The sequence below is a fragment of the Triturus cristatus genome, chromosome 6 (assembly GCF_964204655.1).
Source record: "Triturus cristatus chromosome 6, aTriCri1.1, whole genome shotgun sequence".
NCBI classification, from domain to species: Eukaryota; Metazoa; Chordata; class Amphibia; order Caudata; family Salamandridae; genus Triturus; species Triturus cristatus.
In genome coordinates, this window is record NC_140589.1 from 883,782,836 (window position 1) to 883,809,453 (window position 26,618).

Below are 26,618 nucleotides of genomic sequence, written 5' to 3' on the forward strand. Positions count from 1 at the left end.
TGTGTGTGTGTGTGTGTGTGTGTGTTTTAAAACACCATTCCATCAACCTTTTTAGCCACGTTTACTGCTCACAACCAGAAGACACAAGTAAACCCACCTGACCTCCTGAAATTCTGTTCTGTCAGGTGTTCCTAACTTATACAAAGGACTTTAGGAGGACGAAGGACCTAAAAGTCAGGGGAAATGGTCCTAGGTCCAAGGAAATGTTTTAGATCAGCCTCAGTTTCTTAAATATTCTGCATTAACATCATCAGTTCCACGTCTGTGTGGAGCTGATCTTGAGGACTCCTTAATCAGCAGGCGGGTACAACAATAAAGTGTTTAATATTACAATACAGGCGAAAATTCAGACACCTTGTCATAGGCTCACCTTGTCCAGGGACCCAAGCATGCTGCCTTTCACCTCTCAGAGCCCTTCACCTAACCTACTGTGCAGCTGTCTCACCTTTAATATCACTGTTCCACAGGCAGCATGATGTCACAATGTTCCTTGTCAGTAGCCTGAACCATGAGCCTTTGCAACCCTGGCATAATCTACATACTTCCAATTGGTGAAGTCTTGGACCACAAATGCAGTGAAGAATAATGGATTGTTACTCTTCATGCATTTTTGCCCATTGGCTCAGATTTGAATGCTTACTGGCCATACGAGCATCTCTGCCAGGCCACCCTATGTCTAGAGACCGTAGATTTAGAGAGTTTATAAACATTGTAGGTTCATCAATGAAGTGTGCTCGCTTCGGCGGCACATATACTAAAATTGGAACGATACAGAGAAGATTAGCATGGCCCCTGCGCAAGGATGACACGCAAATTCGTGAAGCGTTCCATATTTTTACCAGCTTTCAGGAGAGAAATGTTCTATGTTTTCAAGACTAATTGAAATAATAAAGCAGGTTCCAGTGCTTTCCTCCTAATATCTATTTTTCAATTTGTCTCTCCTCAACATTTTTAATGTATTTACCTCGCAGTAATGAAGGTGCACTCTATGGCCAGCTGCATTTAGCAAGGAAGCCTGCAGGACTTCTGGGACTTTTCTTTCCCTTCTTCAGCCTCCCTGTCATTATTCTTCACAACCCCCAAATCTATACTGCTGCCAGCGATGCGTTGCTTTGTGGGAAGCAAGAGAAAGAGAAGGGGAGGGCCTATGCAAATGATGGCCTCAGGGCTGTCTGGGAGTCCCTTTTCAGCAGTACTGTTAAAATCCGCCTTGCAACCAGATTGGTCGGGTAAGCTGAAAAACACCAGGCATGATTGGGCACCAGGTCCTCTAGGCCCTTGGAGGACATATCGGCGCTGCATCCCTCAGTTTCTGAGGTCCAAGAAATGTTCACCCTCCACCCTAATAGAGAGGTCTTGGCCGATCGTGGCCGATCGGGGCAGAAGGGAGCAGGGCAAGATGCTCATGATCCTGCTCTAATAATGAACTGCCTTCCTCTCTCCTTACCTGTGGTTCTGCCTGGCTGCTTGGTTCCAGTTGTAGGCCTACATCCCACAGGCAATTTGCTTGTCCCTCTCACACATGTAAATGGGTCAGCACTCAAGTGCACACACCTGCCTGCACCCACAGACCCTCTCACACACACTTTTCTCAACAAGATTTTTTCCTAGTTTAGAGACTCAGAGACCCATGTTGAAATACAAAAGCAGCACACCACATGACGGCCTTCACATAGAATCCAGCAGCAAATGGGAAACTTTTAACTAGCCGTGGTCCTATTACTGCAGCCCTACCATGGAACGACTGCTGGATGAGTCCTGCTCGAGAATATTGAACCTACAACAAGTCTGAGGTAAATAAGAATTCCACAGGAATACCATAAAACAGGGACCTATGACCCTTTCGAGCCAGATAGGAGTCGAACCTACAATCTTCTGATCCGTAGTCAGACGCGTTATCCATTGCGCCACTGGCCCCATGTAGGATTACCCATACTTTTGTCCTTAAGAGGACCAGAAGTTGTGTGTGTGTGTGTGTGTGTGTTTTAAAACACCATTCCATCAACCTTTTTAGCCACGTTTACTGCTCACAACCAGAAGACACAAGTAAACCCACCTGACCTCCTGAAATTCTGTTCTGTCAGGTGTTCCTAACTTATACAAAGGACTTTAGGAGGACGAAGGACCTAAAAGTCAGGGGAAATGGTCCTAGGTCCAAGGAAATGTTTTAGATCAGCCTCAGTTTCTTAAATATTCTGCATTAACATCATCAGTTCCACGTCTGTGTGGAGCTGATCTTGAGGACTCCTTAATCAGCAGGCGGGTACAACAATAAAGTGTTTAATATTACAATACAGGCGAAAATTCAGACACCTTGTCATAGGCTCACCTTGTCCAGGGACCCAAGCATGCTGCCTTTCACCTCTCAGAGCCCTTCACCTAACCTACTGTGCAGCTGTCTCACCTTTAATATCACTGTTCCACAGGCAGCATGATGTCACAATGTTCCTTGTCAGTAGCCTGAACCATGAGCCTTTGCAACCCTGGCATAATCTACATACTTCCAATTGGTGAAGTCCTGGACCACAAATGCAGTGAAGAATAATGGATTGTTACTCTTCATGCATTTTTGCCCATTGGCTCGGATTTGAATGCTTACTGGCCATACGAGCATCTCTGCCAGGCCACCCTATGTCTAGAGACCGTAGATTTAGAGAGTTTATAAACATTGTAGGTTCATCAATGAAGTGTGCTCGCTTCGGCGGCACATATACTAAAATTGGAACGATACAGAGAAGATTAGCATGGCCCCTGCGCAAGGATGACACGCAAATTCGTGAAGCGTTCCATATTTTTACCAGCTTTCAGGAGAGAAATGTTCTATGTTTTCAAGACTAATTGAAATAATAAAGCAGGTTCCAGTGCTTTCCTCCTAATATCTATTTTTCAATTTGTCTCTCCTCAACATTTTTAATGTATTTACCTCGCAGTAATGAAGGTGCACTCTATGGCCAGCTGCATTTAGCAAGGAAGCCTGCAGGACTTCTGGGACTTTTCTTTCCCTTCTTCAGCCTCCCTGTCATTATTCTTCACAACCCCCAAATCTATACTGCTGCCAGCGATGCGTTGCTTTGTGGGAAGCAAGAGAAAGAGAAGGGGAGGGCCTATGCAAATGATGGCCTCAGGGCTGTCTGGGAGTCCCTTTTCAGCAGTACTGTTAAAATCCGCCTTGCAACCAGATTGGTCGGGTAAGCTGAAAAACACCAGGCATGATTGGGCACCAGGTCCTCTAGGCCCTTGGAGGACATATCGGCGCTGCATCCCTCAGTTTCTGAGGTCCAAGAAATGTTCACCCTCCACCCTAATAGAGAGGTCTTGGCCGATCGGGGCCGATCGGGGCAGAAGGGAGCAGGGCAAGATGCTCATGATCCTGCTCTAATAATGAACTGCCTTCCTCTCTCCTTACCTGTGGTTCTGCCTGGCTGCTTGGTTCCAGTTGTAGGCCTACATCCCACAGGCAATTTGCTTGTCCCTCTCACACATGTAAATGGGTCAGCACTCAAGTGCACACACCTGCCTGCACCCACAGACCCTCTCACACACACTTTTCTCAACAAGATTTTTTCCTAGTTTAGAGACTCAGAGACCCATGTTGAAATACAAAAGCAGCACACCACATGACGGCCTTCACATAGAATCCAGCAGCAAATGGGAAACTTTTAACTAGCCGTGGTCCTATTACTGCAGCCCTACCATGGAACGACTGCTGGATGAGTCCTGCTCGAGAATATTGAACCTACAACAAGTCTGAGGTAAATAAGAATTCCACAGGAATACCATAAAACAGGGACCTATGACCCTTTCGAGCCAGATAGGAGTCGAACCTACAATCTTCTGATCCGTAGTCAGACGCGTTATCCATTGCGCCACTGGCCCCATGTAGGATTACCCATACTTTTGTCCTTAAGAGGACCAGAAGTTGTGTGTGTGTGTGTGTGTGTGTTTTAAAACACCATTCCATCAACCTTTTTAGCCACGTTTACTGCTCACAACCAGAAGACACAAGTAAACCCACCTGACCTCCTGAAATTCTGTTCTGTCAGGTGTTCCTAACTTATATAAAGGACTTTAGGAGGACGAAGGACCTAAAAGTCAGGGGAAATGGTCCTAGGTCCAAGGAAATGTTTTAGATCAGCCTCAGTTTCTTAAATATTCTGCATTAACATCATCAGTTCCACGTCTGTGTGGAGCTGATCTTGAGGACTCCTTAATCAGCAGGCGGGTACAACAATAAAGTGTTTAATATTACAATACAGGCGAAAATTCAGACACCTTGTCATAGGCTCACCTTGTCCAGGGACCCAAGCATGCTGCCTTTCACCTCTCAGAGCCCTTCACCTAACCTACTGTGCAGCTGTCTCACCTTTAATATCACTGTTCCACAGGCAGCATGATGTCACAATGTTCCTTGTCAGTAGCCTGAACCATGAGCCTTTGCAACCCTGGCATAATCTACATACTTCCAATTGGTGAAGTCTTGGACCACAAATGCAGTGAAGAATAATGGATTGTTACTCTTCATGCATTTTTGCCCATTGGCTCAGATTTGAATGCTTACTGGCCATACGAGCATCTCTGCCAGGCCACCCTATGTCTAGAGACCGTAGATTTAGAGAGTTTATAAACATTGTAGGTTCATCAATGAAGTGTGCTCGCTTCGGCGGCACATATACTAAAATTGGAACGATACAGAGAAGATTAGCATGGCCCCTGCGCAAGGATGACACGCAAATTCGTGAAGCGTTCCATATTTTTACCAGCTTTCAGGAGAGAAATGTTCTATGTTTTCAAGACTAATTGAAATAATAAAGCAGGTTCCAGTGCTTTCCTCCTAATATCTATTTTTCAATTTGTCTCTCCTCAACATTTTTAATGTATTTACCTCGCAGTAATGAAGGTGCACTCTATGGCCAGCTGCATTTAGCAAGGAAGCCTGCAGGACTTCTGGGACTTTTCTTTCCCTTCTTCAGCCTCCCTGTCATTATTCTTCACAACCCCCAAATCTATACTGCTGCCAGCGATGCGTTGCTTTGTGGGAAGCAAGAGAAAGAGAAGGGGAGGGCCTATGCAAATGATGGCCTCAGGGCTGTCTGGGAGTCCCTTTTCAGCAGTACTGTTAAAATCCGCCTTGCAACCAGATTGGTCGGGTAAGCTGAAAAACACCAGGCATGATTGGGCACCAGGTCCTCTAGGCCCTTGGAGGACATATCGGCGCTGCATCCCTCAGTTTCTGAGGTCCAAGAAATGTTCACCCTCCACCCTAATAGAGAGGTCTTGGCCGATCGTGGCCGATCGGGGCAGAAGGGAGCAGGGCAAGATGCTCATGATCCTGCTCTAATAATGAACTGCCTTCCTCTCTCCTTACCTGTGGTTCTGCCTGGCTGCTTGGTTCCAGTTGTAGGCCTACATCCCACAGGCAATTTGCTTGTCCCTCTCACACATGTAAATGGGTCAGCACTCAAGTGCACACACCTGCCTGCACCCACAGACCCTCTCACACACACTTTTCTCAACAAGATTTTTTCCTAGTTTAGAGACTCAGAGACCCATGTTGAAATACAAAAGCAGCACACCACATGACGGCCTTCACATAGAATCCAGCAGCAAATGGGAAACTTTTAACTAGCCGTGGTCCTATTACTGCAGCCCTACCATGGAACGACTGCTGGATGAGTCCTGCTCGAGAAGATTGAACCTACAACAAGTCTGAGGTAAATAAGAATTCCACAGGAATACCATAAAACAGGGACCTATGACCCTTTCGAGCCAGATAGGAGTCGAACCTACAATCTTCTGATCCGTAGTCAGACGCGTTATCCATTGCGCCACTGGCCCCATGTAGGATTACCCATACTTTTGTCCTTAAGAGGACCAGAAGTTGTGTGTGTGTGTGTGTGTGTGTGTGTTTTAAAACACCATTCCATCAACCTTTTTAGCCACGTTTACTGCTCACAACCAGAAGACACAAGTAAACCCACCTGACCTCCTGAAATTCTGTTCTGTCAGGTGTTCCTAACTTATACAAAGGACTTTAGGAGGACGAAGGACCTAAAAGTCAGGGGAAATGGTCCTAGGTCCAAGGAAATGTTTTAGATCAGCCTCAGTTTCTTAAATATTCTGCATTAACATCATCAGTTCCACGTCTGTGTGGAGCTGATCTTGAGGACTCCTTAATCAGCAGGCGGGTACAACAATAAAGTGTTTAATATTACAATACAGGCGAAAATTCAGACACCTTGTCATAGGCTCACCTTGTCCAGGGACCCAAGCATGCTGCCTTTCACCTCTCAGAGCCCTTCACCTAACCTACTGTGCAGCTGTCTCACCTTTAATATCACTGTTCCACAGGCAGCATGATGTCACAATGTTCCTTGTCAGTAGCCTGAACCATGAACCTTTGCAACCCTGGCATAATCTACATACTTCCAATTGGTGAAGTCTTGGACCACAAATGCAGTGAAGAATAATGGATTGTTACTCTTCATGCATTTTTGCCCATTGGCTCAGATTTGAATGCTTACTGGCCATACGAGCATCTCTGCCAGGCCACCCTATGTCTAGAGACCGTAGATTTAGAGAGTTTATAAACATTGTAGGTTCATCAATGAAGTGTGCTCGCTTCGGCGGCACATATACTAAAATTGGAACGATACAGAGAAGATTAGCATGGCCCCTGCGCAAGGATGACACGCAAATTCGTGAAGCGTTCCATATTTTTACCAGCTTTCAGGAGAGAAATGTTCTATGTTTTCAAGACTAATTGAAATAATAAAGCAGGTTCCAGTGCTTTCCTCCTAATATCTATTTTTCAATTTGTCTCTCCTCAACATTTTTAATGTATTTACCTCGCAGTAATGAAGGTGCACTCTATGGCCAGCTGCATTTAGCAAGGAAGCCTGCAGGACTTCTGGGACTTTTCTTTCCCTTCTTCAGCCTCCCTGTCATTATTCTTCACAACCCCCAAATCTATACTGCTGCCAGCGATGCGTTGCTTTGTGGGAAGCAAGAGAAAGAGAAGGGGAGGGCCTATGCAAATGATGGCCTCAGGGCTGTCTGGGAGTCCCTTTTCAGCAGTACTGTTAAAATCCGCCTTGCAACCAGATTGGTCGGGTAAGCTGAAAAACACCAGGCATGATTGGGCACCAGGTCCTCTAGGCCCTTGGAGGACATATCGGCGCTGCATCCCTCAGTTTCTGAGGTCCAAGAAATGTTCACCCTCCACCCTAATAGAGAGGTCTTGGCCGATCGTGGCCGATCGGGGCAGAAGGGAGCAGGGCAAGATGCTCATGATCCTGCTCTAATAATGAACTGCCTTCCTCTCTCCTTACCTGTGGTTCTGCCTGGCTGCTTGGTTCCAGTTGTAGGCCTACATCCCACAGGCAATTTGCTTGTCCCTCTCACACATGTAAATGGGTCAGCACTCAAGTGCACACACCTGCCTGCACCCACAGACCCTCTCACACACACTTTTCTCAACAAGATTTTTTCCTAGTTTAGAGACTCAGAGACCCATGTTGAAATACAAAAGCAGCACACCACATGACGGCCTTCACATAGAATCCAGCAGCAAATGGGAAACTTTTAACTAGCCGTGGTCCTATTACTGCAGCCCTACCATGGAACGACTGCTGGATGAGTCCTGCTCGAGAATATTGAACCTACAACAAGTCTGAGGTAAATAAGAATTCCACAGGAATACCATAAAACAGGGACCTATGACCCTTTCGAGCCAGATAGGAGTCGAACCTACAATCTTCTGATCCGTAGTCAGACGCGTTATCCATTGCGCCACTGGCCCCATGTAGGATTACCCATACTTTTGTCCTTAAGAGGACCAGAAGTTGTGTGTGTGTGTGTGTGTGTGTTTTAAAACACCATTCCATCAACCTTTTTAGCCACGTTTACTGCTCACAACCAGAAGACACAAGTAAACCCACCTGACCTCCTGAAATTCTGTTCTGTCAGGTGTTCCTAACTTATACAAAGGACTTTAGGAGGACGAAGGACCTAAAAGTCAGGGGAAATGGTCCTAGGTCCAAGGAAATGTTTTAGATCAGCCTCAGTTTCTTAAATATTCTGCATTAACATCATCAGTTCCACGTCTGTGTGGAGCTGATCTTGAGGACTCCTTAATCAGCAGGCGGGTACAACAATAAAGTGTTTAATATTACAATACAGGCGAAAATTCAGACACCTTGTCATAGGCTCACCTTGTCCAGGGACCCAAGCATGCTGCCTTTCACCTCTCAGAGCCCTTCACCTAACCTACTGTGCAGCTGTCTCACCTTTAATATCACTGTTCCACAGGCAGCATGATGTCACAATGTTCCTTGTCAGTAGCCTGAACCATGAGCCTTTGCAACCCTGGCATAATCTACATACTTCCAATTGGTGAAGTCCTGGACCACAAATGCAGTGAAGAATAATGGATTGTTACTCTTCATGCATTTTTGCCCATTGGCTCGGATTTGAATGCTTACTGGCCATACGAGCATCTCTGCCAGGCCACCCTATGTCTAGAGACCGTAGATTTAGAGAGTTTATAAACATTGTAGGTTCATCAATGAAGTGTGCTCGCTTCGGCGGCACATATACTAAAATTGGAACGATACAGAGAAGATTAGCATGGCCCCTGCGCAAGGATGACACGCAAATTCGTGAAGCGTTCCATATTTTTACCAGCTTTCAGGAGAGAAATGTTCTATGTTTTCAAGACTAATTGAAATAATAAAGCAGGTTCCAGTGCTTTCCTCCTAATATCTATTTTTCAATTTGTCTCTCCTCAACATTTTTAATGTATTTACCTCGCAGTAATGAAGGTGCACTCTATGGCCAGCTGCATTTAGCAAGGAAGCCTGCAGGACTTCTGGGACTTTTCTTTCCCTTCTTCAGCCTCCCTGTCATTATTCTTCACAACCCCCAAATCTATACTGCTGCCAGCGATGCGTTGCTTTGTGGGAAGCAAGAGAAAGAGAAGGGGAGGGCCTATGCAAATGATGGCCTCAGGGCTGTCTGGGAGTCCCTTTTCAGCAGTACTGTTAAAATCCGCCTTGCAACCAGATTGGTCGGGTAAGCTGAAAAACACCAGGCATGATTGGGCACCAGGTCCTCTAGGCCCTTGGAGGACATATCGGCGCTGCATCCCTCAGTTTCTGAGGTCCAAGAAATGTTCACCCTCCACCCTAATAGAGAGGTCTTGGCCGATCGTGGCCGATCGGGGCAGAAGGGAGCAGGGCAAGATGCTCATGATCCTGCTCTAATAATGAACTGCCTTCCTCTCTCCTTACCTGTGGTTCTGCCTGGCTGCTTGGTTCCAGTTGTAGGCCTACATCCCACAGGCAATTTGCTTGTCCCTCTCACACATGTAAATGGGTCAGCACTCAAGTGCACACACCTGCCTGCACCCACAGACCCTCTCACACACACTTTTCTCAACAAGATTTTTTCCTAGTTTAGAGACTCAGAGACCCATGTTGAAATACAAAAGCAGCACACCACATGACGGCCTTCACATAGAATCCAGCAGCAAATGGGAAACTTTTAACTAGCCGTGGTCCTATTACTGCAGCCCTACCATGGAACGACTGCTGGATGAGTCCTGCTCGAGAATATTGAACCTACAACAAGTCTGAGGTAAATAAGAATTCCACAGGAATACCATAAAACAGGGACCTATGACCCTTTCGAGCCAGATAGGAGTCGAACCTACAATCTTCTGATCCGTAGTCAGACGCGTTATCCATTGCGCCACTGGCCCCATGTAGGATTACCCATACTTTTGTCCTTAAGAGGACCAGAAGTTGTGTGTGTGTGTGTGTGTGTGTGTGTGTTTTAAAACACCATTCCATCAACCTTTTTAGCCACGTTTACTGCTCACAACCAGAAGACACAAGTAAACCCACCTGACCTCCTGAAATTCTGTTCTGTCAGGTGTTCCTAACTTATACAAAGGACTTTAGGAGGACGAAGGACCTAAAAGTCAGGGGAAATGGTCCTAGGTCCAAGGAAATGTTTTAGATCAGCCTCAGTTTCTTAAATATTCTGCATTAACATCATCAGTTCCACGTCTGTGTGGAGCTGATCTTGAGGACTCCTTAATCAGCAGGCGGGTACAACAATAAAGTGTTTAATATTACAATACAGGCGAAAATTCAGACACCTTGTCATAGGCTCACCTTGTCCAGGGACCCAAGCATGCTGCCTTTCACCTCTCAGAGCCCTTCACCTAACCTACTGTGCAGCTGTCTCACCTTTAATATCACTGTTCCACAGGCAGCATGATGTCACAATGTTCCTTGTCAGTAGCCTGAACCATGAGCCTTTGCAACCCTGGCATAATCTACATACTTCCAATTGGTGAAGTCTTGGACCACAAATGCAGTGAAGAATAATGGATTGTTACTCTTCATGCATTTTTGCCCATTGGCTCAGATTTGAATGCTTACTGGCCATACGAGCATCTCTGCCAGGCCACCCTATGTCTAGAGACCGTAGATTTAGAGAGTTTATAAACATTGTAGGTTCATCAATGAAGTGTGCTCGCTTCGGCGGCACATATACTAAAATTGGAACGATACAGAGAAGATTAGCATGGCCCCTGCGCAAGGATGACACGCAAATTCGTGAAGCGTTCCATATTTTTACCAGCTTTCAGGAGAGAAATGTTCTATGTTTTCAAGACTAATTGAAATAATAAAGCAGGTTCCAGTGCTTTCCTCCTAATATCTATTTTTCAATTTGTCTCTCCTCAACATTTTTAATGTATTTACCTCGCAGTAATGAAGGTGCACTCTATGGCCAGCTGCATTTAGCAAGGAAGCCTGCAGGACTTCTGGGACTTTTCTTTCCCTTCTTCAGCCTCCCTGTCATTATTCTTCACAACCCCCAAATCTATACTGCTGCCAGCGATGCGTTGCTTTGTGGGAAGCAAGAGAAAGAGAAGGGGAGGGCCTATGCAAATGATGGCCTCAGGGCTGTCTGGGAGTCCCTTTTCAGCAGTACTGTTAAAATCCGCCTTGCAACCAGATTGGTCGGGTAAGCTGAAAAACACCAGGCATGATTGGGCACCAGGTCCTCTAGGCCCTTGGAGGACATATCGGCGCTGCATCCCTCAGTTTCTGAGGTCCAAGAAATGTTCACGCTCCACCCTAATAGAGAGGTCGTGGCCGATCGGGGCAGAAGGGAGCAGGGCAAGATGCTCATGATCCTGCTCTAATAATGAACTGCCTTCCTCTCTCCTTACCTGTGGTTCTGCCTGGCTGCTTGGTTCCAGTTGTAGGCCTACATCCCACAGGCAATTTGCTTGTCCCTCTCACACATGTAAATGGGTCAGCACTCAAGTGCACACACCTGCCTGCACCCACAGACCCTCTCACACACACTTTTCTCAACAAGATTTTTTCCTAGTTTAGAGACTCAGAGACCCATGTTGAAATACAAAAGCAGCACACCACATGACGGCCTTCACATAGAATCCAGCAGCAAATGGGAAACTTTTAACTAGCCGTGGTCCTATTACTGCAGCCCTACCATGGAACGACTGCTGGATGAGTCCTGCTCGAGAATATTGAACCTACAACAAGTCTGAGGTAAATAAGAATTCCACAGGAATACCATAAAACAGGGACCTATGACCCTTTCGAGCCAGATAGGAGTCGAACCTACAATCTTCTGATCCGTAGTCAGACGCGTTATCCATTGCGCCACTGGCCCCATGTAGGATTACCCATACTTTTGTCCTTAAGAGGACCAGAAGTTGTGTGTGTGTGTGTGTGTGTGTTTTAAAACACCATTCCATCAACCTTTTTAGCCACGTTTACTGCTCACAACCAGAAGACACAAGTAAACCCACCTGACCTCCTGAAATTCTGTTCTGTCAGGTGTTCCTAACTTATACAAAGGACTTTAGGAGGACGAAGGACCTAAAAGTCAGGGGAAATGGTCCTAGGTCCAAGGAAATGTTTTAGATCAGCCTCAGTTTCTTAAATATTCTGCATTAACATCATCAGTTCCACGTCTGTGTGGAGCTGATCTTGAGGACTCCTTAATCAGCAGGCGGGTACAACAATAAAGTGTTTAATATTACAATACAGGCGAAAATTCAGACACCTTGTCATAGGCTCACCTTGTCCAGGGACCCAAGCATGCTGCCTTTCACCTCTCAGAGCCCTTCACCTAACCTACTGTGCAGCTGTCTCACCTTTAATATCACTGTTCCACAGGCAGCATGATGTCACAATGTTCCTTGTCAGTAGCCTGAACCATGAGCCTTTGCAACCCTGGCATAATCTACATACTTCCAATTGGTGAAGTCTTGGACCACAAATGCAGTGAAGAATAATGGATTGTTACTCTTCATGCATTTTTGCCCATTGGCTCAGATTTGAATGCTTACTGGCCATACGAGCATCTCTGCCAGGCCACCCTATGTCTAGAGACCGTAGATTTAGAGAGTTTATAAACATTGTAGGTTCATCAATGAAGTGTGCTCGCTTCGGCGGCACATATACTAAAATTGGAACGATACAGAGAAGATTAGCATGGCCCCTGCGCAAGGATGACACGCAAATTCGTGAAGCGTTCCATATTTTTACCAGCTTTCAGGAGAGAAATGTTCTATGTTTTCAAGACTAATTGAAATAATAAAGCAGGTTCCAGTGCTTTCCTCCTAATATCTATTTTTCAATTTGTCTCTCCTCAACATTTTTAATGTATTTACCTCGCAGTAATGAAGGTGCACTCTATGGCCAGCTGCATTTAGCAAGGAAGCCTGCAGGACTTCTGGGACTTTTCTTTCCCTTCTTCAGCCTCCTTGTCATTATTCTTCACAACCCCCAAATCTATACTGCTGCCAGCGATGCGTTGCTTTGTGGGAAGCAAGAGAAAGAGAAGGGGAGGGCCTATGCAAATGATGGCCTCAGGGCTGTCTGGGAGTCCCTTTTCAGCAGTACTGTTAAAATCCGCCTTGCAACCAGATTGGTCGGGTAAGCTGAAAAACACCAGGCATGATTGGGCACCAGGTCCTCTAGGCCCTTGGAGGACATATCGGCGCTGCATCCCTCAGTTTCTGAGGTCCAAGAAATGTTCACCCTCCACCCTAATAGAGAGGTCTTGGCCGATCGTGGCCGATCGGGCAGAAGGGAGCAGGGCAAGATGCTCATGATCCTGCTCTAATAATGAACTGCCTTCCTCTCTCCTTACCTGTGGTTCTGCCTGGCTGCTTGGTTCCAGTTGTAGGCCTACATCCCACAGGCAATTTGCTTGTCCCTCTCACACATGTAAATGGGTCAGCACTCAAGTGCACACACCTGCCTGCACCCACAGACCCTCTCACACACACTTTTCTCAACAAGATTTTTTCCTAGTTTAGAGACTCAGAGACCCATGTTGAAATACAAAAGCAGCACACCACATGACGGCCTTCACATAGAATCCAGCAGCAAATGGGAAACTTTTAACTAGCCGTGGTCCTATTACTGCAGCCCTACCATGGAACGACTGCTGGATGAGTCCTGCTCGAGAAGATTGAACCTACAACAAGTCTGAGGTAAATAAGAATTCCACAGGAATACCATAAAACAGGGACCTATGACCCTTTCGAGCCAGATAGGAGTCGAACCTACAATCTTCTGATCCGTAGTCAGACGCGTTATCCATTGCGCCACTGGCCCCATGTAGGATTACCCATACTTTTGTCCTTAAGAGGACCAGAAGTTGTGTGTGTGTGTGTGTGTGTGTTTTAAAACACCATTCCATCAACCTTTTTAGCCACGTTTACTGCTCACAACCAGAAGACACAAGTAAACCCACCTGACCTCCTGAAATTCTGTTCTGTCAGGTGTTCCTAACTTATACAAAGGACTTTAGGAGGACGAAGGACCTAAAAGTCAGGGGAAATGGTCCTAGGTCCAAGGAAATGTTTTAGATCAGCCTCAGTTTCTTAAATATTCTGCATTAACATCATCAGTTCCACGTCTGTGTGGAGCTGATCTTGAGGACTCCTTAATCAGCAGGCGGGTACAACAATAAAGTGTTTAATATTACAATACAGGCGAAAATTCAGACACCTTGTCATAGGCTCACCTTGTCCAGGGACCCAAGCATGCTGCCTTTCACCTCTCAGAGCCCTTCACCTAACCTACTGTGCAGCTGTCTCACCTTTAATATCACTGTTCCACAGGCAGCATGATGTCACAATGTTCCTTGTCAGTAGCCTGAACCATGAGCCTTTGCAACCCTGGCATAATCTACATACTTCCAATTGGTGAAGTCTTGGACCACAAATGCAGTGAAGAATAATGGATTGTTACTCTTCATGCATTTTTGCCCATTGGCTCAGATTTGAATGCTTACTGGCCATACGAGCATCTCTGCCAGGCCACCCTATGTCTAGAGACCGTAGATTTAGAGAGTTTATAAACATTGTAGGTTCATCAATGAAGTGTGCTCGCTTCGGCGGCACATATACTAAAATTGGAACGATACAGAGAAGATTAGCATGGCCCCTGCGCAAGGATGACACGCAAATTCGTGAAGCGTTCCATATTTTTACCAGCTTTCAGGAGAGAAATGTTCTATGTTTTCAAGACTAATTGAAATAATAAAGCAGGTTCCAGTGCTTTCCTCCTAATATCTATTTTTCAATTTGTCTCTCCTCAACATTTTTAATGTATTTACCTCGCAGTAATGAAGGTGCACTCTATGGCCAGCTGCATTTAGCAAGGAAGCCTGCAGGACTTCTGGGACTTTTCTTTCCCTTCTTCAGCCTCCCTGTCATTATTCTTCACAACCCCCAAATCTATACTGCTGCCAGCGATGCGTTGCTTTGTGGGAAGCAAGAGAAAGAGAAGGGGAGGGCCTATGCAAATGATGGCCTCAGGGCTGTCTGGGAGTCCCTTTTCAGCAGTACTGTTAAAATCCGCCTTGCAACCAGATTGGTCGGGTAAGCTGAAAAACACCAGGCATGATTGGGCACCAGGTCCTCTAGGCCCTTGGAGGACATATCGGCGCTGCATCCCTCAGTTTCTGAGGTCCAAGAAATGTTCACCCTCCACCCTAATAGAGAGGTCTTGGCCGATCGTGGCCGATCGGGGCAGAAGGGAGCAGGGCAAGATGCTCATGATCCTGCTCTAATAATGAACTGCCTTCCTCTCTCCTTACCTGTGGTTCTGCCTGGCTGCTTGGTTCCAGTTGTAGGCCTACATCCCACAGGCAATTTGCTTGTCCCTCTCACACATGTAAATGGGTCAGCACTCAAGTGCACACACCTGCCTGCACCCACAGACCCTCTCACACACACTTTTCTCAACAAGATTTTTTCCTAGTTTAGAGACTCAGAGACCCATGTTGAAATACAAAAGCAGCACACCACATGACGGCCTTCACATAGAATCCAGCAGCAAATGGGAAACTTTTAACTAGCCGTGGTCCTATTACTGCAGCCCTACCATGGAACGACTGCTGGATGAGTCCTGCTCGAGAATATTGAACCTACAACAAGTCTGAGGTAAATAAGAATTCCACAGGAATACCATAAAACAGGGACCTATGACCCTTTCGAGCCAGATAGGAGTCGAACCTACAATCTTCTGATCCGTAGTCAGACGCGTTATCCATTGCGCCACTGGCCCCATGTAGGATTACCCATACTTTTGTCCTTAAGAGGACCAGAAGTTGTGTGTGTGTGTGTGTGTGTGTGTGTGTTTTAAAACACCATTCCATCAACCTTTTTAGCCACGTTTACTGCTCACAACCAGAAGACACAAGTAAACCCACCTGACCTCCTGAAATTCTGTTCTGTCAGGTGTTCCTAACTTATACAAAGGACTTTAGGAGGACGAAGGACCTAAAAGTCAGGGGAAATGGTCCTAGGTCCAAGGAAATGTTTTAGATCAGCCTCAGTTTCTTAAATATTCTGCATTAACATCATCAGTTCCACGTCTGTGTGGAGCTGATCTTGAGGACTCCTTAATCAGCAGGCGGGTACAACAATAAAGTGTTTAATATTACAATACAGGCGAAAATTCAGACACCTTGTCATAGGCTCACCTTGTCCAGGGACCCAAGCATGCTGCCTTTCACCTCTCAGAGCCCTTCACCTAACCTACTGTGCAGCTGTCTCACCTTTAATATCACTGTTCCACAGGCAGCATGATGTCACAATGTTCCTTGTCAGTAGCCTGAACCATGAGCCTTTGCAACCCTGGCATAATCTACATACTTCCAATTGGTGAAGTCTTGGACCACAAATGCAGTGAAGAATAATGGATTGTTACTCTTCATGCATTTTTGCCCATTGGCTCAGATTTGAATGCTTACTGGCCATACGAGCATCTCTGCCAGGCCACCCTATGTCTAGAGACCGTAGATTTAGAGAGTTTATAAACATTGTAGGTTCATCAATGAAGTGTGCTCGCTTCGGCGGCACATATACTAAAATTGGAACGATACAGAGAAGATTAGCATGGCCCCTGCGCAAGGATGACACGCAAATTCGTGAAGCGTTCCATATTTTTACCAGCTTTCAGGAGAGAAATGTTCTATGTTTTCAAGACTAATTGAAATAATAAAGCAGGTTCCAGTGCTTTCCTCCTAATATCTATTTTTCAATTTGTCTCTCCTCAACATTTTTAATGTATTTACCTCGCAGTAATGAAGGTGCACTCTATGGCCAGCTGCATTTAGCAAGGAAGCCTGCAGGACTTCTGGGACTTTTCTTTCCCTTCTTCAGCCTCCCTGTCATTATTCTTCACAACCCCCAAATCTATACTGCTGCCAGCGATGCGTTGCTTTGTGGGAAGCAAGAGAAAGAGAAGGGGAGGGCCTATGCAAATGATGGCCTCAGGGCTGTCTGGGAGTCCCTTTTCAGCAGTACTGTTAAAATCCGCCTTGCAACCAGATTGGTCGGGTAAGCTGAAAAACACCAGGCATGATTGGGCACCAGGTCCTCTAGGCCCTTGGAGGACATATCGGCGCTGCATCCCTCAGTTTCTGAGGTCCAAGAAATGTTCACGCTCCACCCTAATAGAGAGGTCGTGGCCGATCGGGGCAGAAGGGAGCAGGGCAAGATGCTCATGATCCTGCTCTAATAATGAACTGCCTTCCTCTCTCCTTACCTGTGGTTCTGCCTGGCTGCTTGGTTCCAGTTGTAGGCCTACATCCCACAGGCAATTTGCTTGTCCCTCTCACACATGTAAATGGGTCAGCACTCAAGTGCACACACCTGCCTGCACCCACAGACCCTCTCACACACACTTTTCTCAACAAGATTTTTTCCTAGTTTAGAGACTCAGAGACCCATGTTGAAATACAAAAGCAGCACACCACATGACGGCCTTCACATAGAATCCAGCAGCAAATGGGAAACTTTTAACTAGCCGTGGTCCTATTACTGCAGCCCTACCATGGAACGACTGCTGGATGAGTCCTGCTCGAGAATATTGAACCTACAACAAGTCTGAGGTAAATAAGAATTCCACAGGAATACCATAAAACAGGGACCTATGACCCTTTCGAGCCAGATAGGAGTCGAACCTACAATCTTCTGATCCGTAGTCAGACGCGTTATCCATTGCGCCACTGGCCCCATGTAGGATTACCCATACTTTTGTCCTTAAGAGGACCAGAAGTTGTGTGTGTGTGTGTGTGTGTGTTTTAAAACACCATTCCATCAACCTTTTTAGCCACGTTTACTGCTCACAACCAGAAGACACAAGTAAACCCACCTGACCTCCTGAAATTCTGTTCTGTCAGGTGTTCCTAACTTATACAAAGGACTTTAGGAGGACGAAGGACCTAAAAGTCAGGGGAAATGGTCCTAGGTCCAAGGAAATGTTTTAGATCAGCCTCAGTTTCTTAAATATTCTGCATTAACATCATCAGTTCCACGTCTGTGTGGAGCTGATCTTGAGGACTCCTTAATCAGCAGGCGGGTACAACAATAAAGTGTTTAATATTACAATACAGGCGAAAATTCAGACACCTTGTCATAGGCTCACCTTGTCCAGGGACCCAAGCATGCTGCCTTTCACCTCTCAGAGCCCTTCACCTAACCTACTGTGCAGCTGTCTCACCTTTAATATCACTGTTCCACAGGCAGCATGATGTCACAATGTTCCTTGTCAGTAGCCTGAACCATGAGCCTTTGCAACCCTGGCATAATCTACATACTTCCAATTGGTGAAGTCTTGGACCACAAATGCAGTGAAGAATAATGGATTGTTACTCTTCATGCATTTTTGCCCATTGGCTCAGATTTGAATGCTTACTGGCCATACGAGCATCTCTGCCAGGCCACCCTATGTCTAGAGACCGTAGATTTAGAGAGTTTATAAACATTGTAGGTTCATCAATGAAGTGTGCTCGCTTCGGCGGCACATATACTAAAATTGGAACGATACAGAGAAGATTAGCATGGCCCCTGCGCAAGGATGACACGCAAATTCGTGAAGCGTTCCATATTTTCACCAGCTTTCAGGAGAGAAATGTTCTATGTTTTCAAGACTAATTGAAATAATAAAGCAGGTTCCAGTGCTTTCCTCCTAATATCTATTTTTCAATTTGTCTCTCCTCAACATTTTTAATGTATTTACCTCACAGTAATGAAGGTGCACTCTATGGCCAGCTGCATTTAGCAAGGAAGCCTGCAGGACTTCTGGGACTTTTCTTTCCCTTCTTCAGCCTCCCTGTCATTATTCTTCACAACCCCCAAATCTATACTGCTGCCAGCGATGCGTTGCTTTGTGGGAAGCAAGAGAAAGAGAAGGGGAGGGCCTATGCAAATGATGGCCTCAGGGCTGTCTGGGAGTCCCTTTTCAGCAGTACTGTTAAAATCCGCCTTGCAACCAGATTGGTCGGGTAAGCTGAAAAACACCAGGCATGATTGGGCACCAGGTCCTCTAGGCCCTTGGAGGACATATCGGCGCTGCATCCCTCAGTTTCTGAGGTCCAAGAAATGTTCACGCTCCACCCTAATAGAGAGGTCTTGGCCGATCGTGGCCGATCGGGCAGAAGGGAGCAGGGCAAGATGCTCATGATCCTGCTCTAATAATGAACTGCCTTCCTCTCTCCTTACCTGTGGTTCTGCCTGGCTGCTTGGTTCCAGTTGTAGGCCTACATCCCACAGGCAATTTGCTTGTCCCTCTCACACATGAAAATGGGTCAGCACTCAAGTGCACACACCTGCCTGCACCCACAGACCCTCTCACACACACTTTTCTCAACAAGATTTTTTCCTAGTTTAGAGACTCAGAGACCCATGTTGAAATACAAAAGCAGCACACCACATGACGGCCTTCACATAGAATCCAGCAGCAAATGGGAAACTTTTAACTAGCCGTGGTCCTATTACTGCAGCCCTACCATGGAACGACTGCTGGATGAGTCCTGCTCGAGAAGATTGAACCTACAACAAGTCTGAGGTAAATAAGAATTCCACAGGAATACCATAAAACAGGGACCTATGACCCTTTCGAGCCAGATAGGAGTCGAACCTACAATCTTCTGATCTGTAGTCAGACGCGTTATCCATTGCGCCACTGGCCCCATGTAGGATTACCCATACTTTTGTCCTTAAGAGGACCAGAAGTTGTGTGTGTGTGTGTGTGTGTGTGTGTGTTTTAAAACACTATTCCATCAACCTTTTTAGCCACGTTTACTGCTCACAACCAGAAGACACAAGTAAACCCACCTGACCTCCTGAAATTCTGTTCTGTCAGGTGTTCCTAACTTATACAAAGGACTTTAGGAGGACGAAGGACCTAAAAGTCAGGGGAAATGGTCCTAGGTCCAAGGAAATGTTTTAGATCAGCCTCAGTTTCTTAAATATTCTGCATTAACATCATCAGTTCCACGTCTGTGTGGAGCTGATCTTGAGGACTCCTTAATCAGCAGGCGGGTACAACAATAAAGTGTTTAATATTACAATACAGGCGAAAATTCAGACACCTTGTCATAGGCTCACCTTGTCCAGGGACCCAAGCATGCTGCCTTTCACCTCTCAGAGCCCTTCACCTAACCTACTGTGCAGCTGTCTCACCTTTAATATCACTGTTCCACAGGCAGCATGATGTCACAATGTTCCTTGTCAGTAGCCTGAACCATGAGCCTTTGCAACCCTGGCATAATCTACATACTTCCAATTGGTGAAGTCTTGGCCCACAAATGCAGTGAAGAATAATGGATTGTTACTCTTCATGCATTTTTGCCCATTGGCTCAGATTTGAATGCTTACTGGCCATACGAGCATCTCTGCCAGGCCACCCTATGTCTAGAGACCGTAGATTTAGAGAGTTTATAAACATTGTAGGTTCATCAATGAAGTGTGCTCGCTTCGGCGGCACATATACTAAAATTGGAACGATACAGAGAAGATTAGCATGGCCCCTGCGCAAGGATGACACGCAAATTCGTGAAGCGTTCCATATTTTTACCAGCTTTCAGGAGAGAAATGTTCTATGTTTTCAAGACTAATTGAAATAATAAAGCAGGTTCCAGTGCTTTCCTCCTAATATCTATTTTTCAATTTGTCTCTCCTCAACATTTTTAATGTATTTACCTCGCAGTAATGAAGGTGCACTCTATGGCCAGCTGCATTTAGCAAGGAAGCCTGCAGGACTTCTGGGACTTTTCTTTCCCTTCTTCAGCCTCCCTGTCATTATTCTTCACAACCCCCAAATCTATACTGCTGCCAGCGATGCGTTGCTTTGTGGGAAGCAAGAGAAAGAGAAGGGGAGGGCCTATGCAAATGATGGCCTCAGGGCTGTCTGGGAGTCCCTTTTCAGCAGTACTGTTAAAATCCGCCTTGCAACCAGATTGGTCGGGTAAGCTGAAAAACACCAGGCATGATTGGGCACCAGGTCCTCTAGGCCCTTGGAGGACATATCGGCGCTGCATCCCTCAGTTTCTGAGGTCCAAGAAATGTTCACGCTCCACCCTAATAGAGAGGTCTTGGCCGATCGTGGCCGATCGGGGCAGAAGGGAGCAGGGCAAGATGCTCATGATCCTGCTCTAATAATGAACTGCCTTCCTCTCTCCTTACCTGTGGTTCTGCCTGGCTGCTTGGTTCCAGTTGTAGGCCTACATCCCACAGGCAATTTGCTTGTCCCTCTCACACATGTAAATGGGTCAGCACTCAAGTGCACACACCTGCCTGCACCCACAGACCCTCTCACACACACTTTTCTCAACAAGATTTTTTCCTAGTTTAGAGACTCAGAGACCCATGTTGAAATACAAAAGCAGCACACCACATGACGGCCTTCACATAGAATCCAGCAGCAAATGGGAAACTTTTAACTAGCCGTGGTCCTATTACTGCAGCCCTACCATGGAACGACTGCTGGATGAGTCCTGCTCGAGAATATTGAACCTACAACAAGTCTGAGGTAAATAAGAATTCCACAGGAATACCATAAAACAGGGACCTATGACCCTTTCGAGCCAGATAGGAGTCGAACCTACAATCTTCTGATCCGTAGTCAGACGCGTTATCCATTGCGCCACTGGCCCCATGTAGGATTACCCATACTTTTGTCCTTAAGAGGACCAGAAGTTGTGTGTGTGTGTGTGTGTGTGTGTGTGTTTTAAAACACCATTCCATCAACCTTTTTAGCCACGTTTACTGCTCACAACCAGAAGACACAAGTAAACCCACCTGACCTCCTGAAATTCTGTTCTGTCAGGTGTTCCTAACTTATACAAAGGACTTTAGGAGGACGAAGGACCTAAAAGTCAGGGGAAATGGTCCTAGGTCCAAGGAAATGTTTTAGATCAGCCTCAGTTTCTTAAATATTCTGCATTAACATCATCAGTTCCACGTCTGTGTGGAGCTGATCTTGAGGACTCCTTAATCAGCAGGCGGGTACAACAATAAAGTGTTTAATATTACAATACAGGCGAAAATTCAGACACCTTGTCATAGGCTCACCTTGTCCAGGGACCCAAGCATGCTGCCTTTCACCTCTCAGAGCCCTTCACCTAACCTACTGTGCAGCTGTCTCACCTTTAATATCACTGTTCCACAGGCAGCATGATGTCACAATGTTCCTTGTCAGTAGCCTGAACCATGAGCCTTTGCAACCCTGGCATAATCTACATACTTCCAATTGGTGAAGTCTTGGACCACAAATGCAGTGAAGAATAATGGATTGTTACTCTTCATGCATTTTTGCCCATTGGCTCAGATTTGAATGCTTACTGGCCATACGAGCATCTCTGCCAGGCCACCCTATGTCTAGAGACCGTAGATTTAGAGAGTTTATAAACATTGTAGGTTCATCAATGAAGTGTGCTCGCTTCGGCGGCACATATACTAAAATTGGAACGATACAGAGAAGATTAGCATGGCCCCTGCGCAAGGATGACACGCAAATTCGTGAAGCGTTCCATATTTTTACCAGCTTTCAGGAGAGAAATGTTCTATGTTTTCAAGACTAATTGAAATAATAAAGCAGGTTCCAGTGCTTTCCTCCTAATATCTATTTTTCAATTTGTCTCTCCTCAACATTTTTAATGTATTTACCTCGCAGTAATGAAGGTGCACTCTATGGCCAGCTGCATTTAGCAAGGAAGCCTGCAGGACTTCTGGGACTTTTCTTTCCCTTCTTCAGCCTCCCTGTCATTATTCTTCACAACCCCCAAATCTATACTGCTGCCAGCGATGCGTTGCTTTGTGGGAAGCAAGAGAAAGAGAAGGGGAGGGCCTATGCAAATGATGGCCTCAGGGCTGTCTGGGAGTCCCTTTTCAGCAGTACTGTTAAAATCCGCCTTGCAACCAGATTGGTCGGGTAAGCTGAAAAACACCAGGCATGATTGGGCACCAGGTCCTCTAGGCCCTTGGAGGACATATCGGCGCTGCATCCCTCAGTTTCTGAGGTCCAAGAAATGTTCACGCTCCACCCTAATAGAGAGGTCGTGGCCGATCGGGGCAGAAGGGAGCAGGGCAAGATGCTCATGATCCTGCTCTAATAATGAACTGCCTTCCTCTCTCCTTACCTGTGGTTCTGCCTGGCTGCTTGGTTCCAGTTGTAGGCCTACATCCCACAGGCAATTTGCTTGTCCCTCTCACACATGTAAATGGGTCAGCACTCAAGTGCACACACCTGCCTGCACCCACAGACCCTCTCACACACACTTTTCTCAACAAGATTTTTTCCTAGTTTAGAGACTCAGAGACCCATGTTGAAATACAAAAGCAGCACACCACATGACGGCCTTCACATAGAATCCAGCAGCAAATGGGAAACTTTTAACTAGCCGTGGTCCTATTACTGCAGCCCTACCATGGAACGACTGCTGGATGAGTCCTGCTCGAGAATATTGAACCTACAACAAGTCTGAGGTAAATAAGAATTCCACAGGAATACCATAAAACAGGGACCTATGACCCTTTCGAGCCAGATAGGAGTCGAACCTACAATCTTCTGATCCGTAGTCAGACGCGTTATCCATTGCGCCACTGGCCCCATGTAGGATTACCCATACTTTTGTCCTTAAGAGGACCAGAAGTTGTGTGTGTGTGTGTGTGTGTGTTTTAAAACACCATTCCATCAACCTTTTTAGCCACGTTTACTGCTCACAACCAGAAGACACAAGTAAACCCACCTGACCTCCTGAAATTCTGTTCTGTCAGGTGTTCCTAACTTATACAAAGGACTTTAGGAGGACGAAGGACCTAAAAGTCAGGGGAAATGGTCCTAGGTCCAAGGAAATGTTTTAGATCAGCCTCAGTTTCTTAAATATTCTGCATTAACATCATCAGTTCCACGTCTGTGTGGAGCTGATCTTGAGGACTCCTTAATCAGCAGGCGGGTACAACAATAAAGTGTTTAATATTACAATACAGGCGAAAATTCAGACACCTTGTCATAGGCTCACCTTGTCCAGGGACCCAAGCATGCTGCCTTTCACCTCTCAGAGCCCTTCACCTAACCTACTGTGCAGCTGTCTCACCTTTAATATCACTGTTCCACAGGCAGCATGATGTCACAATGTTCCTTGTCAGTAGCCTGAACCATGAGCCTTTGCAACCCTGGCATAATCTACATACTTCCAATTGGTGAAGTCTTGGACCACAAATGCAGTGAAGAATAATGGATTGTTACTCTTCATGCATTTTTGCCCATTGGCTCAGATTTGAATGCTTACTGGCCATACGAGCATCTCTGCCAGGCCACCCTATGTCTAGAGACCGTAGATTTAGAGAGTTTATAAACATTGTAGGTTCATCAATGAAGTGTGCTCGCTTCGGCGGCACATATACTAAAATTGGAACGATACAGAGAAGATTAGCATGGCCCCTGCGCAAGGATGACACGCAAATTCGTGAAGCGTTCCATATTTTTACCAGCTTTCAGGAGAGAAATGTTCTATGTTTTCAAGACTAATTGAAATAATAAAGCAGGTTCCAGTGCTTTCCTCCTAATATCTATTTTTCAATTTGTCTCTCCTCAACATTTTTAATGTATTTACCTCGCAGTAATGAAGGTGCACTCTATGGCCAGCTGCATTTAGCAAGGAAGCCTGCAGGACTTCTGGGACTTTTCTTTCCCTTCTTCAGCCTCCTTGTCATTATTCTTCACAACCCCCAAATCTATACTGCTGCCAGCGATGCGTTGCTTTGTGGGAAGCAAGAGAAAGAGAAGGGGAGGGCCTATGCAAATGATGGCCTCAGGGCTGTCTGGGAGTCCCTTTTCAGCAGTACTGTTAAAATCCGCCTTGCAACCAGATTGGTCGGGTAAGCTGAAAAACACCAGGCATGATTGGGCACCAGGTCCTCTAGGCCCTTGGAGGACATATCGGCGCTGCATCCCTCAGTTTCTGAGGTCCAAGAAATGTTCACCCTCCACCCTAATAGAGAGGTCTTGGCCGATCGTGGCCGATCGGGCAGAAGGGAGCAGGGCAAGATGCTCATGATCCTGCTCTAATAATGAACTGCCTTCCTCTCTCCTTACCTGTGGTTCTGCCTGGCTGCTTGGTTCCAGTTGTAGGCCTACATCCCACAGGCAATTTGCTTGTCCCTCTCACACATGTAAATGGGTCAGCACTCAAGTGCACACACCTGCCTGCACCCACAGACCCTCTCACACACACTTTTCTCAACAAGATTTTTTCCTAGTTTAGAGACTCAGAGACCCATGTTGAAATACAAAAGCAGCACACCACATGACGGCCTTCACATAGAATCCAGCAGCAAATGGGAAACTTTTAACTAGCCGTGGTCCTATTACTGCAGCCCTACCATGGAACGACTGCTGGATGAGTCCTGCTCGAGAAGATTGAACCTACAACAAGTCTGAGGTAAATAAGAATTCCACAGGAATACCATAAAACAGGGACCTATGACCCTTTCGAGCCAGATAGGAGTCGAACCTACAATCTTCTGATCCGTAGTCAGACGCGTTATCCATTGCGCCACTGGCCCCATGTAGGATTACCCATACTTTTGTCCTTAAGAGGACCAGAAGTTGTGTGTGTGTGTGTGTGTGTGTTTTAAAACACCATTCCATCAACCTTTTTAGCCACGTTTACTGCTCACAACCAGAAGACACAAGTAAACCCACCTGACCTCCTGAAATTCTGTTCTGTCAGGTGTTCCTAACTTATACAAAGGACTTTAGGAGGACGAAGGACCTAAAAGTCAGGGGAAATGGTCCTAGGTCCAAGGAAATGTTTTAGATCAGCCTCAGTTTCTTAAATATTCTGCATTAACATCATCAGTTCCACGTCTGTGTGGAGCTGATCTTGAGGACTCCTTAATCAGCAGGCGGGTACAACAATAAAGTGTTTAATATTACAATACAGGCGAAAATTCAGACACCTTGTCATAGGCTCACCTTGTCCAGGGACCCAAGCATGCTGCCTTTCACCTCTCAGAGCCCTTCACCTAACCTACTGTGCAGCTGTCTCACCTTTAATATCACTGTTCCACAGGCAGCATGATGTCACAATGTTCCTTGTCAGTAGCCTGAACCATGAGCCTTTGCAACCCTGGCATAATCTACATACTTCCAATTGGTGAAGTCTTGGACCACAAATGCAGTGAAGAATAATGGATTGTTACTCTTCATGCATTTTTGCCCATTGGCTCAGATTTGAATGCTTACTGGCCATACGAGCATCTCTGCCAGGCCACCCTATGTCTAGAGACCGTAGATTTAGAGAGTTTATAAACATTGTAGGTTCATCAATGAAGTGTGCTCGCTTCGGCGGCACATATACTAAAATTGGAACGATACAGAGAAGATTAGCATGGCCCCTGCGCAAGGATGACACGCAAATTCGTGAAGCGTTCCATATTTTTACCAGCTTTCAGGAGAGAAATGTTCTATGTTTTCAAGACTAATTGAAATAATAAAGCAGGTTCCAGTGCTTTCCTCCTAATATCTATTTTTCAATTTGTCTCTCCTCAACATTTTTAATGTATTTACCTCGCAGTAATGAAGGTGCACTCTATGGCCAGCTGCATTTAGCAAGGAAGCCTGCAGGACTTCTGGGACTTTTCTTTCCCTTCTTCAGCCTCCCTGTCATTATTCTTCACAACCCCCAAATCTATACTGCTGCCAGCGATGCGTTGCTTTGTGGGAAGCAAGAGAAAGAGAAGGGGAGGGCCTATGCAAATG

The 26,618-nt window shown here is 45.9% G+C and overlaps 27 non-coding genes across 27 annotated transcripts; 14 read left to right on the forward strand and 13 right to left on the reverse strand.

Moving 5' to 3' along the window:
* Positions 1-730: 730 nt before the first annotated feature.
* On the forward strand, positions 731-837 carry LOC146819789 (U6 spliceosomal RNA). Its single transcript, XR_014964280.1, has one exon. It is a non-coding gene; the product is annotated as a U6 spliceosomal RNA (small nuclear RNA).
* Positions 838-1,844: 1,007 nt separating this feature from the next.
* Positions 1,845-1,917, reverse strand: TRNAR-ACG (transfer RNA arginine (anticodon ACG)). Its single transcript has one exon. It is a non-coding gene; the product is annotated as a tRNA-Arg (tRNA).
* A 772-nt stretch (positions 1,918-2,689) lies between these two features.
* LOC146819791 (U6 spliceosomal RNA) lies at positions 2,690-2,796 on the forward strand. The gene has a single exon (XR_014964281.1). It is a non-coding gene; the product is annotated as a U6 spliceosomal RNA (small nuclear RNA).
* A 1,007-nt stretch (positions 2,797-3,803) lies between these two features.
* Positions 3,804-3,876, reverse strand: TRNAR-ACG (transfer RNA arginine (anticodon ACG)). Its single transcript has one exon. It is a non-coding gene; the product is annotated as a tRNA-Arg (tRNA).
* A 772-nt stretch (positions 3,877-4,648) lies between these two features.
* LOC146819793 (U6 spliceosomal RNA) lies at positions 4,649-4,755 on the forward strand. The gene has a single exon (XR_014964282.1). It is a non-coding gene; the product is annotated as a U6 spliceosomal RNA (small nuclear RNA).
* Positions 4,756-5,762: 1,007 nt separating this feature from the next.
* TRNAR-ACG (transfer RNA arginine (anticodon ACG)) lies at positions 5,763-5,835 on the reverse strand. Its single transcript has one exon. It is a non-coding gene; the product is annotated as a tRNA-Arg (tRNA).
* A 776-nt stretch (positions 5,836-6,611) lies between these two features.
* On the forward strand, positions 6,612-6,718 carry LOC146819795 (U6 spliceosomal RNA). Its single transcript, XR_014964283.1, has one exon. It is a non-coding gene; the product is annotated as a U6 spliceosomal RNA (small nuclear RNA).
* Positions 6,719-7,725: 1,007 nt separating this feature from the next.
* Positions 7,726-7,798, reverse strand: TRNAR-ACG (transfer RNA arginine (anticodon ACG)). Its single transcript has one exon. It is a non-coding gene; the product is annotated as a tRNA-Arg (tRNA).
* A 772-nt stretch (positions 7,799-8,570) lies between these two features.
* LOC146819797 (U6 spliceosomal RNA) lies at positions 8,571-8,677 on the forward strand. The gene has a single exon (XR_014964284.1). It is a non-coding gene; the product is annotated as a U6 spliceosomal RNA (small nuclear RNA).
* Positions 8,678-9,684: 1,007 nt separating this feature from the next.
* Positions 9,685-9,757, reverse strand: TRNAR-ACG (transfer RNA arginine (anticodon ACG)). Its single transcript has one exon. It is a non-coding gene; the product is annotated as a tRNA-Arg (tRNA).
* A 778-nt stretch (positions 9,758-10,535) lies between these two features.
* On the forward strand, positions 10,536-10,642 carry LOC146819799 (U6 spliceosomal RNA). Its single transcript, XR_014964285.1, has one exon. It is a non-coding gene; the product is annotated as a U6 spliceosomal RNA (small nuclear RNA).
* Positions 10,643-11,639: 997 nt separating this feature from the next.
* Positions 11,640-11,712, reverse strand: TRNAR-ACG (transfer RNA arginine (anticodon ACG)). The gene has a single exon. It is a non-coding gene; the product is annotated as a tRNA-Arg (tRNA).
* A 772-nt stretch (positions 11,713-12,484) lies between these two features.
* On the forward strand, positions 12,485-12,591 carry LOC146819801 (U6 spliceosomal RNA). Its single transcript, XR_014964286.1, has one exon. It is a non-coding gene; the product is annotated as a U6 spliceosomal RNA (small nuclear RNA).
* A 1,006-nt stretch (positions 12,592-13,597) lies between these two features.
* TRNAR-ACG (transfer RNA arginine (anticodon ACG)) lies at positions 13,598-13,670 on the reverse strand. Its single transcript has one exon. It is a non-coding gene; the product is annotated as a tRNA-Arg (tRNA).
* A 772-nt stretch (positions 13,671-14,442) lies between these two features.
* Positions 14,443-14,549, forward strand: LOC146819803 (U6 spliceosomal RNA). The gene has a single exon (XR_014964287.1). It is a non-coding gene; the product is annotated as a U6 spliceosomal RNA (small nuclear RNA).
* Positions 14,550-15,556: 1,007 nt separating this feature from the next.
* On the reverse strand, positions 15,557-15,629 carry TRNAR-ACG (transfer RNA arginine (anticodon ACG)). The gene has a single exon. It is a non-coding gene; the product is annotated as a tRNA-Arg (tRNA).
* Positions 15,630-16,407: 778 nt separating this feature from the next.
* LOC146819805 (U6 spliceosomal RNA) lies at positions 16,408-16,514 on the forward strand. The gene has a single exon (XR_014964289.1). It is a non-coding gene; the product is annotated as a U6 spliceosomal RNA (small nuclear RNA).
* Positions 16,515-17,511: 997 nt separating this feature from the next.
* Positions 17,512-17,584, reverse strand: TRNAR-ACG (transfer RNA arginine (anticodon ACG)). The gene has a single exon. It is a non-coding gene; the product is annotated as a tRNA-Arg (tRNA).
* Positions 17,585-18,356: 772 nt separating this feature from the next.
* Positions 18,357-18,463, forward strand: LOC146819807 (U6 spliceosomal RNA). Its single transcript, XR_014964502.1, has one exon. It is a non-coding gene; the product is annotated as a U6 spliceosomal RNA (small nuclear RNA).
* A 1,006-nt stretch (positions 18,464-19,469) lies between these two features.
* On the reverse strand, positions 19,470-19,542 carry TRNAC-ACA (transfer RNA cysteine (anticodon ACA)). The gene has a single exon. It is a non-coding gene; the product is annotated as a tRNA-Cys (tRNA).
* A 778-nt stretch (positions 19,543-20,320) lies between these two features.
* On the forward strand, positions 20,321-20,427 carry LOC146819809 (U6 spliceosomal RNA). Its single transcript, XR_014964290.1, has one exon. It is a non-coding gene; the product is annotated as a U6 spliceosomal RNA (small nuclear RNA).
* Positions 20,428-21,434: 1,007 nt separating this feature from the next.
* Positions 21,435-21,507, reverse strand: TRNAR-ACG (transfer RNA arginine (anticodon ACG)). Its single transcript has one exon. It is a non-coding gene; the product is annotated as a tRNA-Arg (tRNA).
* A 778-nt stretch (positions 21,508-22,285) lies between these two features.
* LOC146819811 (U6 spliceosomal RNA) lies at positions 22,286-22,392 on the forward strand. Its single transcript, XR_014964291.1, has one exon. It is a non-coding gene; the product is annotated as a U6 spliceosomal RNA (small nuclear RNA).
* Positions 22,393-23,389: 997 nt separating this feature from the next.
* On the reverse strand, positions 23,390-23,462 carry TRNAR-ACG (transfer RNA arginine (anticodon ACG)). Its single transcript has one exon. It is a non-coding gene; the product is annotated as a tRNA-Arg (tRNA).
* A 772-nt stretch (positions 23,463-24,234) lies between these two features.
* Positions 24,235-24,341, forward strand: LOC146819813 (U6 spliceosomal RNA). The gene has a single exon (XR_014964292.1). It is a non-coding gene; the product is annotated as a U6 spliceosomal RNA (small nuclear RNA).
* Positions 24,342-25,347: 1,006 nt separating this feature from the next.
* On the reverse strand, positions 25,348-25,420 carry TRNAR-ACG (transfer RNA arginine (anticodon ACG)). Its single transcript has one exon. It is a non-coding gene; the product is annotated as a tRNA-Arg (tRNA).
* A 772-nt stretch (positions 25,421-26,192) lies between these two features.
* On the forward strand, positions 26,193-26,299 carry LOC146819815 (U6 spliceosomal RNA). The gene has a single exon (XR_014964293.1). It is a non-coding gene; the product is annotated as a U6 spliceosomal RNA (small nuclear RNA).
* Positions 26,300-26,618: the final 319 nt, after the last annotated feature.